A 14392-nucleotide genomic window follows, 5' to 3' on the forward strand; every position below is an offset into this window, starting at 1 on the left:
GGCGTCCATAGACATCCTCTTGTGATCGTGCTGCCCACGCACCCCCCTGTGGCATGCAGGCTGTGCGCTCTGTGATCGCTGTGTCCTTAGGACTGATCACAGATCGGGGAAAAGGGCCAATCACAGCAGCCCTTTACCACGTGATCAACTTTGTCCAATGACAGCTAATCACAATGTAAACACAAACCAGTTATTGTCATTCCTTTCCTCACGCCGACAGCATGAGGAAAGGAAAGGAGAGCCGATAACTGGCTTGTGTGAAAGGCATTATCAGTGCAGTTCGCACCAATGCTGGTAATCAGTGTTGGCAATCAGTGCCCATCAGTGCTGCCAATCAGTGCCTCCTCAGCAGTGTCACCTATTAGTGTCACCTACCAGTGCCCATCAGTGCTACAAATCAGTTCCACCTATCAGTGCTGTCGATCAGTGTCACATATCAGTGCCGCCCATCAGTGCCACCTATTAGTGCCGCCCATCAGTGCAGCCTCATCAGCGCACATCAGTGAAGGAGAAGAATTGCCTGTTTGCAAAATTTTATAAGAAACTATGAAAAACTTTATTTTTTTTTCAAAATCTATCCCCTATTTTGTAGACTCTATAACTTTTGCGCAAACCAATCAATATAAGTTTATTGCGATTTTTTTTTTTTACCAAAAATATGTAGAAGAATATATATTGGCCTAAACTGATGAAGAAATTCATTTTTGTTTTATTTATTTTTTTGGGATATTTATTATAGCAAAAAGTAAAAAATGTTTTATTTTTTATTTTTAAATTGTCACTCTCTTTTTGTTTATAGGCCAAAAAATAAAAACCACAGAGGTGATCAAATGCCACCAAAGAAAGCTCTATTTGTGGGAAAAAAAGGACATCCATTTTGTTTGAGTACAGCGTCGAACGACCATGCAATTGTCAGTTAAAGTGACGCAGTGCCGTATCGCACAAAATGGCCTGGTCATTAAGGGGACAAATCCTTCTGGTCCTTAAGTGGTTAATAATAGAACAAATATTAAAATGTACCTATTTCATGTGAAACTTGTGCTTGCTTTTATCTGCACAGATGCTCAATTCTGGGTTGAATTTGACATAAGCAGTATACATGGTGAGAGCAGCATGAGCTACAGGGGGACAGAAGGGCACACTACATGGGGGGCAACAGGGAACACTACATGAGAGGAGGGCACATTTCATGAGAGCAGGGCACAATATATAGGGAGCAGCAGGGCATATTACACAAGAGCAGGGACAATACATGGGCATACCCCCCAACTTTTTGAGACAGGAAAGAGGGAACACCCATTAGCAAAAGTATGTAGGCATAGGACACACACCCTGCCACGCCCCCCTTAAAGGAGAAATATGTAAAAAAGTATTTGTTAAATCCACAAGTGCTTCATTTTACCACTTATTCCTTTATACTGGCTTTTGAAATGTACAAATGAAGCAATTTATAAATTAGATGAAAGGTTTAGCACTTTGAAAGCTAAAAAGTGCATTTTATATACAACTATATAGATTAGACCAAAATGAGGGACAAATGAGGAGGAAAGAGGGACAGAAGGACTGTTCCAAATCAGGGACAGTCTCTCAAAATCAGGGACAGTTGCGAGCTATGCATGGGGAGGCAGCAGGGCACATTACATGAGAGCAGGGCAAAATACATGGGGGGCAGCAAGGCACAATACATGGGGGGCAGCAGGGCACATTACATGAGAGCAGGGCACAATACATGGGGGGAGTAGGGCACATTACATAAAAGCAGGGCACAATACATGGGGGGGGGGCAGCAAGGCCAATTGCATGAGAGCAGGGCACAATACATGGGGAGCAGCAAGTATATTACATGAAAGGAGGGTACATTAAATTGTTGCAGGGCACATTACATTAGAGCAGAGCACATTACATGAAGAAAACAGGACACGTTACATGGAGACAGTGCACATTACATGGGGGCAGAGCACATTACATGTGCACAAGGCACATTACATGGGAGCAGGGCATATTTAAGGGCACACAGAAGGGCACATAACATGGGAGTAGAGTATATTATGGTTCACACAGCAGGGCACTTTATGGTAGCAGTTCCCTTCACATGCAGAGCAACACAGGGAAGAGGCTGTGATGAGTCCTCTTGCGGCATGCCTTTTCTCTAATTGTCCTTCCTCCCTTGTCCATTCCCTGTGATGTGACATACATGCAACTGGGATGGACAAGAGGGGAGGAGGGGTTGGAAGGGAATAACGTGCCACAGCCAGCACTATCGCAGCCGCTTCCCTGCATTGTTCTGCATGTGTTGGCAGTGGGGATGTGATCTACCCATCAGCTGCCGGTGATTGATGGGTAGATCGCGATGGCAACCCTGGATGCCTTTCATGGAACCCTAGGGTTCCACAGAATTCCGGTTGAGAAATGTGCTATAAGCATTTAAAGTGACTCTGTCACCACTATGTCCTATATATAGTGATGTCAGTGACAGCAAAATAAACCACAGAGAACAGCAGGGGACCAGATATACCCCACACCTAATTAAATGATCAAGATTCTGCAGCAAGCTTATCTCTTTAGGAAAGTAATGCCGCGTACACATGACTGGATATTTCGATGGGCTTGGTCCGGCGGACTGAATCCGACAGACAATTCGATCGCGTGTGGGTTCCAGCAGACTTTTTCTTCCCAAAAGTCCGGCGGACCTAGAAATAAAACTTGCTTCAAATCTGTCCGCCGGACTCGAGTCCAGTCAAAAATCTGGTCGTCTGTGTGCTAGTCCGACGGACTAAAACCGACGCTAGGGCAGCTATTGGCTACTGGTTTGTGAGGCCCGTGTGGTCTGTTCTGGTTCCAGGACCATGGTAGACCCGTGAGGGGTCCCGGTCACGGGATGTTCGACATCCTGCAACATGTTCCTGTTAGAGGCCCCCAATAGACCTGCCTGTTCTGGGGTAGGGACCTGTCTGTTCCCGAGTCTCTAACCCTGCTGGTCCGAGGCGCAATAACTGAGAGAGGATTCAAGGTGTTTCGGGTGTGCTCTCGGCTCGTGAAAGTGACCGGGGAGGAGGGCCGGAAAGGGGCATCCTGGGAAGTGTCTGGTTACTGAGTTGGGAAGGACATTGACAAATTCACGCTTTTCTAGTACCATTGAGGAGACAGAGAATGTTCCAGGTACTGAGGAAAAAGGTTCCTGTTCACCCTTAGTTACAACTTGTACACGTTCATAGGATTGCTTCAAGTTTTGAGTCAATGTGCTGAATGCCATGGTCTCTGGCTAGAGATCTGTTCAGCTTTGAAGTACCCAGCTGCGAGTGGCTACTCTCTAGGTGAAATTAGAGACTTTGCTAGACTTTCAGTTCAAGGTGCCTGAGTTCTTCACCCGTGCCCTCTGTTCCCGTGAGAGACTGTGTTATTGGATGTTACTACTGCAAAATAAAACCTTTTAAAAAGGACTTCATCCGTGTCAGTTTCAAGTCGTTGAGTATCAACCCTGGGAACCTCTAGACGTGGAAGAGCAGGCCAAGAGAAGGTAACTGGTAAGCCCAATAAGTCAAGGCCGCCCAGCAAGGGTTATGGCCGCTACACATGTCATCATGTTCGAATCTGTCAGACTTTTGGAGTGATCGTGTGTGGCCAAGTCTGTTAGTTTGAAAGTCCGGCGGACCTCAGCTGCAAAGTCCATCGGATTGTCCGCTAGACCAAGTCTGTCGTAAAGTCTGGTCATGTGTACGCGGCATTAGGATAAGCAGCAGAAAGCTGAGTATAAAATCTTTTCTTTGCTGGGAAAGCTTTATATTTCTATTGCAGAATTTACATAACCAAGTGCATTAAATTTAAGGAAAAATGCACTAACATAACATAGAGGATGCCATTGTTGACGCCCTGAAAATACAAATCGTGTGGCTGTCTCTGACCTAAATGCTTTGAGTCATAGACCCAGAAAAGGCATGAAGCAACCAAATAGGGCTGGTGGTCAGAACTCCTGGACACTGGTTACTGGTCAGCCACTCTAAAGGTGCTAATCACACAGGATCAGCATTACAGCCAGGCAACTAGCATTTTCAGAAGGAGAGATGAGCAACGACAGCCGTCCATATTCTCCCAAATACAGTTCATTACATCACCTTGTCTTGCTGATTATCCTGTTAAACCCCACTAGAGGGCAGCATAGATCTGTAAATGCTGCAAGTGAGCTGTTGTTCCTCAGTGTATTCCCCTCAATTGATGTACAATCAAGATGGACAGACATGAGTAACCAGTTTATAAAAAGTTTGGGGTACAAAGAACATTGGTCATGTGCCCATCCACCATTATCTATGTTGGCAATATTTAAACGTAATTTGCTGTCTGTTTTACTTATTTATTTACTTATTTTTAAAGAAGTACTCTGAAGTCTACTGCACATGTGATAGGAAAGAAGAAGACGGTCCGGCCAATGGTACACTTTGCAGTGGAGACCTGGTGGACTCGGTGCCAGACCTCTGTAAGTATGCAGCTGAAAGGGTTTTTTTTTTTAAATCAGTGGAGTAGAAAGGGTAGAAAAAGATATGGACGCTTTCAGAGAAAGCTCTTCAAAATTTTCCCTAGACTTTATATTTATTATGTAAGTAGTTTATTTATTATGGTCCGGACTAAAAAATAAGATACAAAAAAAAAGGTTATATAAATAATAAATATAGCATATTAAAGTTTTGCATTTTCCTTTTGAGCCTCAAGGTGGAGCAGCTCTTTTTTATATTTTCAGGCGTTCTGTTTGCTCCTTTGATGGTCAGATTATGGGACTGTTTTATTTTTTTTTGTTTTTTAATTGAGTCGCACCATGTCACATGGCGCTGCGGCACCATGCAATTTGGCATGTGTAAAAATGCACCATATTTGCCGATGGAAGGGGCTCCATTAAAAATGAACGGTACCCCTGCATGTCTGCTGAAGAGTTGTGCGTTTTGCCTGCGGGTGGGGAGTACTCGAGATTTTGCAAATGTTGCTGACCCACACAAGTGTAAACCTCATCAATATCTGCTTTATCACTGGATACCATCTGCTTCATTAACTGTTACATTGTATCAGTGTAACACTTTCCACATGTTACAGTATCATTGCTCACTCAGTCTACTATAGATTGATCAGCAACACAATAGTGAGAGGTCACGGCTGGTTAGATATACATTACACTACCAAAAGTATTGGGACACCTGCCTTTACATGAACTTTAATGGCGTCCCAGTCTTAGTCCATAGGGTTCAATATTGAGTCAGCGCACCCTTTGCAGCTATAACAGCTTCAACTCTTCTAGGAAGGCTGTCCTCAAGGTTTAGGAGTCTAATGCCGCGTACACACGACCAGACTTTCTGGCAGAAAAGGTCAGATGGAGTTCCGACCAAACGGACTTGCCCACACACGAACGGACCAAAGTCTGTTCGTTTTGAACGTGATGACGTACGACGGGACTAGAAAAGGAAGTTCAATAGCCAGTAGCCAATAGCTGCCCTTGCGTTGTATTTAGTCCGTCGGAATAGCATACAGACAAATGGTTTTCCCGACATAAATTGATTCCATGGGAAAGATTTAAAGCATGTTCTATTTCTAGGTCCGTCTGAATTTTTTGAAGAAAAATGATCGGAATATCCCACACATATATCCAGAATATCCGACGGAATGATTCCGTCAGACCTTTTCTGCCGGAAAGTCCGGTCATGTGTACACAGCATTAGTATGCAGCTGAAGGGGGGTTGTTTTGAATCAGCAGAGCGCAAAAGCCAGAAAAAAGGTATGGACGTTTTCAGAGAAGCTCTTCCCATTTTTCCCTACACTCTATATTTATTATGTAAGTAGTTTCTTTATTTATTATAGTCAGGACTAAAAAAAATAAGATATAAAAAAAAGTTAGATAAATAATAAATATAGCATATTAAAGTTTTGCATTTTCCTTTTGAGCCTCAAGGTGGAGCTTTAAGCTCCTTTTTATATTTTCAGATGCTCTGTTTGCTCCTTTGATGTAAAGGTTGCTGTTTGTACACCTAAAATGGTCAGATTATGGCACTGTTGTCTCGTGCTTGAGAGCTGCCTAAAGTTAACCCATACTACAATTGAAACCTTTAAAAAGAAAAGCTTTACCAAAGAATAAAAACCACAGGTTGTTATTGGGTTTATTAGCTAGAAATGACTCTTCTGTACGCCCCTAAGGTTTAGGTTCACCTGGGGTCTGCTTACTCCTAACTTAATGGCTATATCAAGTGAAGTGCCATTCCACTGTCCAATGAAAGTGCCTCAGTGGCTAGAAAAGCTATTCTCATTGGGTAAGGGGCTGGCAATTGGTAGAAGATCACTAACTAGTCATCCTCTGGTATTGGCTATTAAAGTTATTTTAACTACTCAGTGCACCAAGTGGTAAATGTTTACACAAAATGTTGGCATCTGAATATGAAAGGATCCTATAGACACAGGACATGGCAGCCAGCAAAATGTGAACATTTCCTATCGTACACTGAGGAGATTCATACCGGTAACAGTAAAAGCAGGTGGTTGAGCTATGGATTTACCTCTCCCCTGACCACCCACCTAGAGACTTGCAGACACTTTGGGCTATATAAACGTCACAGCTGAAAAGCAAAGCATCAAAAAATAAATGTCCTGATGCATTCGGAGGGCAGTATCGCCAGCAAACATGCCCCTCAAGTTAATAAAGCTGTGCCGCAACTGCCCAGCAACTGCAATTGTTTTTAGTGTGGTTCACTCTTTTGAGGGTCAAAACAGATGGTGTGTAGGCGACATATTGCCTTTCAGCTGCCTGCCAACCACCCTCTGAAAAGTGATCCACTGCGGGCTGCCACGTGTTTAAATGAGCCCTCAAAGGGTTAGTTCACCTTTATTTCTTTTCTCAAAAACCTCTTTATGCATTGCAGTGTCCTTGAAACATTAACGTGCTAAGCTCCATTTTTTTAAAGCGGGAGTAAACCCAGTTTCAAAAAACACTTACATTCCCGGCATGCCATTTCACATTGGTTGTGCTCTCAACCAAACTTTCAAACCATCTAATGGCTGGTGTCATAACTGATCACATGTGCAGCATTATGGCAATTGAAGAATTATTAGAGGCCAAGATGGCAGCTTCCTTGACTGAAAACGATAGGAGGGTTTACTTCCACTTTAAATAAATGTTTACTTTTCACGCTCATTTTGGATGCCAATCTATACCTGCAGACACCACTATTTACAGATGAGCCTGTTTCTATGTTATGTACATTACTTACTTTGCTAATAAATCACATTTAATATACTACACTCAGGTTGGCGCTTCCTGTGTCTCTCCCCCTTCCCCTCTATATCCTGCAGGTGGTGGCAGAATAAACCCATAGCTGGATGAGTGGCCCCAGAAACTCACGAAGAAGAGCTTGGCTTTGTCCCCTACCTGTGCATGCTCAGTCTGTTCTCTCTCACAGGTCAGCGTTTTTCAAGAGTGAAGGAGAGCCGACTGAGCATACGTAGTTGGGGAATGAAGCTGAGCAGTGGCGGCCCGTCCATACGGGGGGATGCCCCCACTACATGCAGGGCACCGGACACATGGATTCCAATGGAGTTCTTTTTTTTGGAAGCACATGATTAGAGTCCGAGGCTCTAATTGTCTTAAAAATAAAGGGTGGCCTTGGGATGCAGAGCACTGTGCCCTGAGCCCACCCTGTTGTGTGACAGTAGCAAATTATTATTGACTATTGTCTTCCTGATTCTCCTCTCTTCCAATCAGGAAGCGGGTCCTGAGACCCGTCACCCAATTGGCCGAGAGGAGAAGCGACCCTTTTGGCCGCCGAGGAGGAGGAAGGAGGACATGCAGGGGAAGCCGCTGTGAAGCCGAGGAGGAGGAGATGCCGGGTGAAGCCACCACCCAGAGGAAGCGCTGCCCGCAACCTAGATGGGGTATGTGCGGAGCTGGTGACTGACCAGTTTTTGTCGGGTGGATTGCCACTTACCCCAAAAAAATAGTTTTGGGGCGGTAGGTGGCTGACGCTGGGAGTAATTGTACCCGAGTTGCTGGGGTCTGCACATCCAAAGCTTGGTATATCCTGCCATCTGACTGAGAGGGGAAAGCAATTATTTGAGCATTAATTAGTACGCATTTATTTGAAAACGGGAGTAATGTATTAAATGTAATTTTGTATTCATGGATTTTTACACAGTATGATGGCTAAAATCTTTTCTGGCTAATGGGCTATACTGTGTAGGGAGAGTTCTAACATTATAATCAATTTACTTATTGCAATTATCCAGAGGCCACAGCTCTATAAACCATGTATGTGGGTCTATGGCCCGTGTGTTACCTGACCAGTACCTCTATACAGGTAGAGTGGGGTATATAAGTAGAAATCCTTTTGGATTAGCCTGATCCAGAAGCCCGTTCAGGGTCCTATGCCTAGGTCCACCGGTGGAGATGACATAGTACCGGGTTCACACTCACTGTAAAAATTGCTGTGGGTATGAAAATCAGTATGTGTAATGTGTGTGCGGTCTTGTGTGTTATTTTAGAGTTGCGACAACGTTGTCCAACTATTTTAGAGATTGGAGATTTGGAGGGTTGTCGGTCAATTGACCGTCAGTCTGTCACTGTTATTTTGCAAAATAATCAATAAAGTATTTTTTTCACTTTTTGTAAAAAAAAAAATACTGCAGTTGGCCTTCATTGACAACTACTTTTTGAGGGATCTCCAAACGTAAGTAGAGGCTGCTACAGTTCATCTGACCCCGGGGATTCAAGGAATGTTTTGCATGACTCAGGCCTACTATGCTAAAATGAGGAATAAACTATCTCTGGGATTTGTGATGGCAGGGAGAACATGTAGATACATTCTCTTTTAGGAATACTCTGCTGGGAAGCCATAGTCTGGTCTGAATATTGTGTCCAGGTGTCAGGCAGTCTGAAACCCGGACGCGTGATTCCAAACCCAAACTGGCCGGGTAAATCCTGGATAGGTGGCAACCCTAGGCCTAGAGTATATGACATCATGCACAGCTCTCTCTCTCTCACTCTTGTGAGAGTTTGCCAGGATGGGAGAGGGGTGAGTCATAAGAGGATCAACGAGGGCTGCAGAGCTGGGGGCATGCTTCTGTGTAAATCCAGGAAGTGAACAGGCAGCAGCTTCAGCTGCCCACAGTTAAAATTACTGCAGCCAGACTCAGTGGAGTGAGATTTCTGCAGCATATTTGGCAAGTACAGAATCACAGTATATATAAAATAATATGCAAAGTGGTTGGAGGGAAGCCTCAGAACGGCAAAGATGTTTTTATTACAAATGATGTGAGCAGACTCTTTAAGGCAGTGGTCATCAACCCTGTCCTCAGGACCCACTAACAGGCCAGGTTTGCAAGATAACTGAAATATATCACAGGGAATATCATTTGCTGCTCAGTGATTGCAGTATTCTAGTCTGCATCTCCCCAAGGTAATACATAAAACCTTGCCTGTTAGTGGGCCCTGAGAACAGGGTTGATGACCACTGCTTTATGGTAGCAAAGAAATACAGTTCAATAATAGAAAAGAGTCTGAAAATGTAATTCTATCAATGGGCAGCAGGGGGAGCCATCTGACCACATTAGGCCTTTACAACTTCAACAAATTCATGTGTTATAAATCACAAATCCCCCAAAAAAATAGTTCATTCCTCCATTTGGGATGTTGGTTAGAGACATAAATCATTCTGCCACGGTCCTCTTGCCAACTATATATTATGATCTTCTGGTTATAGCAAAAACACAGAATACATATAAATATTCAGCCGCTGTACTGCTGTTTCAGGCTTGTTTGTTCTCATCAGTGGAAGATATGGAAGCCATGGCTTCTGTGGAGTGGGGTTTGTATTGTAGGCCAAAAAGAATTAAAAATACCATTCAATTTGGCACGTGTGAAAAAAAAACACGCCATATTTGGAAGGGGCTCCATTAAAAATGAACGGTACCCCCGCATGTCTGCTGAAGAGCCGTGCATTTTGCCTGCGGGTGGGGAGTACACGAGATTTTACCAATGTTCCTGACCCACACCAGTGTGACCCTCGCCAATATCTGCCTTATCACTGGGCATCATCTGCTTCATTAACTGTTACATTGTATCAGTGCAACACTTTCCACATGTTACAGGATCATTGCTCACTCCTCTACTATAGATTGATCAGCAACACAATAATGAGAGGTCACGGCTGGGTAGATATACACTATATGACCAAAAGTATTGGGACGCCTGCCTTTACATGAACTTTAATCCATAGGGTTCAATATTGAGTTGGCCCACTCTTTGCAGCTATAACAGCCTCATCTCTCCTGGGAAGGCCGTCCACAAGGTTTAGGAGTGTGTCTATGGGAAGGTTTGACCATTCTTCCAGAAGCACATTTGTGAGGTCAGGCACTGATGTTGAATGCCTGGCTCACAGTCTCCGCTCTAATTTATCCTAAGGGTGTTCTATCAGGTTGAGGTCAGGACTCTGTGCAGACCAGTCAAGTTCCTCCACCAGAAACTCTATCCTCCATGTCTTTATGGACCTTGCTTTGTGCACTGGTGCGCAGTCATGTTGGAACAGGAAGGGGTCATCCCCAAACTGTTCCCACAAAGTTGGGAGCATAAAATTGTCCAAAATTTCTTGGTATGCTGATGCCAAGAGTTCCCATCACTGGAACTAACGGGCCAAGCCCAACCCAACGCTATAATACCCCTTCCACCAAATGAATTGTACCAGTGCACAAAGCAAGGTCCATAAAGACATGGATGAGCGAGTTTGGGGTGGAGGAACTTTACTGGCCTGTGCAGAGTCCTGACCTCAACCCCATAGAACACCTTTGGGATGAATTAGAGCAGATGACTGCAAGCTAGGACTTCTCGTCCAACATCAGTGCCTGACATCACAAATGCGCTTCTGGAAGAATTGTCAAACATTCCCATAGACACACTCCTAAACCTTGTGGACAACCTTCCCAGAAGAGCTGAAGCTGTTATGGCTGCAAAGGGTGGGCCAACTCAATATTGAACCCTATGGACTAAGACTGGGATGTCATTAAAGTTCATGTGCGTGTAAAGGCAGGTGTCCCAATACTTTTGGTAATATAATGTATATTAACCAGTTGCCGACCGCCGCACGCCGATGTACGTCGGCAGAATGGCACGGGCAGGCATAAGGGCTTACATGTACGTCCCTTGCCTCCCGCGGGTCGGGGGCCCGATCGGGCCCCCGCCCGGTGCCTGCGGCGGTCGGTTTTCGTCCGGGAGCGATCCGGGACGAGGGGGCGGCCATTCATTCATGGCCACCCCCTCGCGATCGCTCCCGACGAATAGAAATCCCCCGTGACATCACTTCCTCTCCTGTAATGTAAACACAGGAGAGGAAGTGATGTAATCTCTCCTCCGTGTCGGTATTTTTCGTTCCGACACGGAGGAGAGAGGATCGGTGAGTTGCACCAACACTCTACACACACAGTAGAACATGCCAGGCACACTCACACCCCCCCGATCACCCCCCCAATTACCCCTGCCCCCCAGTCACAGTGACACCAATGTCATTTTTATTTTTTTTTTTTGCATTGGTGTCATTTGTGACTGTAATAACTGTTAGGGCAGTTAGGGTTAGCCCCCTTTAGTTCTAATGTACCCCCCTAACCCCCCCAATAAAGGTTTAACCCCGTGATCACCCCCCGTCGCCAGTGTCACTAAGGCTGGGTTCACATTGCAGCGGTTTATGAGAACGAATGTGATTCGCACCGCACTGCAGTGCAAATCACATCCGATCTCTGTGCGATTCGAGTTCAGCCATTCGCCGCACCCGCCGCACCCGCCACACCCGCCGCACCCGCCGCAAATTCGCACGGGACCCTTTTTTTGGCCCGCAGCAGAATCGGATCGCATGGGTGTTCACACCATGCGATCCGAGTTTGCAGATCGCACTGTGATATGCGAACTGATCTGGGGGTGTCAGTAACATTTCACTGACACTCCCAGCAGTTCGCACAGGGCAGTGTGAACTGCCGCCGGGAGGCATGCGATGCGGGAACCCGCCGCGGATTCGTGGCGTTCCCGCATCGCTCCAGTGTGAACCCAGCCTAATAAGCGTTCATTTTTCTGATCGCCGTATTAGTGTCACAGGTGACGCTAGTTAGGCAGGTAGGTATTTAGGTTCGCCGCAGCTTTTTATAGCGCCAGGGACCCCCATATACTACCGCATAAAGCCCCCTGATTGCCCCCTAGTTAACCCTTTCACCAGTGATCACCATATAACTGTTACAGGTGACGCTGGTTGGTTAGTTATTTTTTTATAGTTTCAGGGCACCCGCCATTTATTACCTAGTCTCACTAGTGTACCCCTAAATTTAGGGGTGTCTACTTTCCAAAATGGGGTCATTTGGGGGGGGGTTTGTGCCATCTTGGCATTTTATGGCCTTCAAAACTGTAACGCCCTTAGAAAGCCTGAAGGCGGTGCTTGGTTTTCGGGGCCCCGTACGCGGCTAGGCTCCCAAAAAGTCCCTTATATGTGGTATCCCCGTACTCAGGAGAAGCAGCAGAATTTATTTTGGGGTGTCATTTCACATATGCCCATGGCATGCATGAGCAATATATCATTTAGTGACAACTTTGTGAAAAAAAAAAAAAAAAAAAAAAAGTTTGTAATTTTCCCGCAACTTGTGGCAAAATATAAAATATTCCATGAACTCAACATGCCTCTCAGCAAATAGCTTGGGGTGTCTACTTTCTAAAATGGGGTCATTTGTGGGGGTTTTGTGCCATCTTGGCATTTTATGGCCTTCAAAACTGTAATAGGTAGTGAGGAGTGAACTCAAAAATTTACGCCCTTAGAAAGCCTGAAGGCGGTTCTTGGCTTTCGGGGCCCCGTACGCGGCTAGGCTCCCAAAAAGTCCCACATATGTGGTATCCCCGTACTCAGGAAAAGCAGCAGAATTTATTTTGGGGTGTCATTTCACATACGCCCATAGCATGTGTGAGCAATATATCATTTAGTGACAACTTTGTGTAAAAAAAAAAAAAATTTTTTTTTTTGTCATTATTCAATCGCTTGAGGCAAAAAAATAAAATATTCAATGGGCTCAACATGCCACTTATCAATTTCCTTAGGGGGTCTACTTTCCAAAATGGGGTCATTTGGGGGGGTTTTGTACTGCCCTGCCATTTTAGCACCTCAAGAAATGAGATAGGCAGTCGTAAACTAAAAGCTGCGTAAATTCCAGAAAACGTACCTTAGTTTGTAGATGTGACAACTTTTGCGCAAACCAATAAATATACAATTATTGACTTTTTTTTTACCAAAGACATGTGGCTGAATACATTTTGGCCTAAATGTATGACTAAAATTGAGTTTATTGGATTTTTCTAATAACAAAAAGTAGAAAATATCATTTTTTTTCAAAATTTGCGGTCTTTTTACGTTTATATCGCAAAAAATAAAAATCGCAGAGGCAATCAAATACCATCAAAAGAAAGCTCTATTTGTGGGAAGAAAAGGACGCAAATTTTGTTTGGGTACAACATTGCATGACCGCGCAATTACCAGTTAAAGCAGCGCAGTGCCAAAGTGTAAAAAGACCTCTGGTCATTTACCAGCAAAATGGTCCGGTCTGAAAGTGGTTAACCACAATATTTACGTCCTTTTTTTCCCATCAATACAGCTCTCTTTTGGTGGTATTTGATCACCTCTGAGGTTTTTATTTTTTTGCGCTATAAAGAAAAAAAGCAAACATTTTGAAAAAAAAAAACAATATTTTTTTACTTTTTGCTATAATAAAATTTAAAAACAAATTCAAATTCTTCATCAGTTTAGGCCAATATGTATTCTTCTACATATTTTGTAAAACAAAAATCGCAATAAGCGTATATTGATTGGTTTGCACAAAATTGATAGCGTCTACAAAGTAGGGGATAGAATTATAGCATGTTCATTTTTAATTTTTTTTACTAGTAATGTCGGCGATCTGCGATTTTTATTGTGACTGTGACATTACGGCGGACACATCGGACACTTTTGACACATTTTTGGGACCATTGGCATTTATAAAGTGATCAGTGCTATAAAAATGCACTGATTACTGTAAAAATGTCACTGGCAGGGAAAGGGTTAACACTAGGGGGCGATCAAAAGGTTAAATGTGTTCCCTAGTGTGTGTCTGTCTAGGGGAGATGACAGATCGCTGTCCATACTTTGTATGAACAGACGATCTGCTTCTTCTCCCCTCAGAGAACCGGGATCTCTGGGTTTACACACACAGTTTCGTGGGAGCCCAGCGATCATCACGCAGCAGCGGACGTGTGCCCCTAGTGACCAAAGGGCGAAGCAACGTAACATAACGCCGTTTCGCCCAGCTGTGCCATTCTGCCGCAGTAAAACTGCAGTGGCTGGTCGGCAAGGGGTTAATGATTGCTTGTTTA

This window comes from Lithobates pipiens, unplaced genomic scaffold (genome assembly GCF_037356315.1).
Source record: "Lithobates pipiens isolate NorthernLeopardFrog02 unplaced genomic scaffold, aLitPip1_a1.2 Scaffold_13, whole genome shotgun sequence".
Lineage (NCBI taxonomy): Eukaryota > Metazoa > Chordata > Amphibia > Anura > Ranidae > Lithobates > Lithobates pipiens.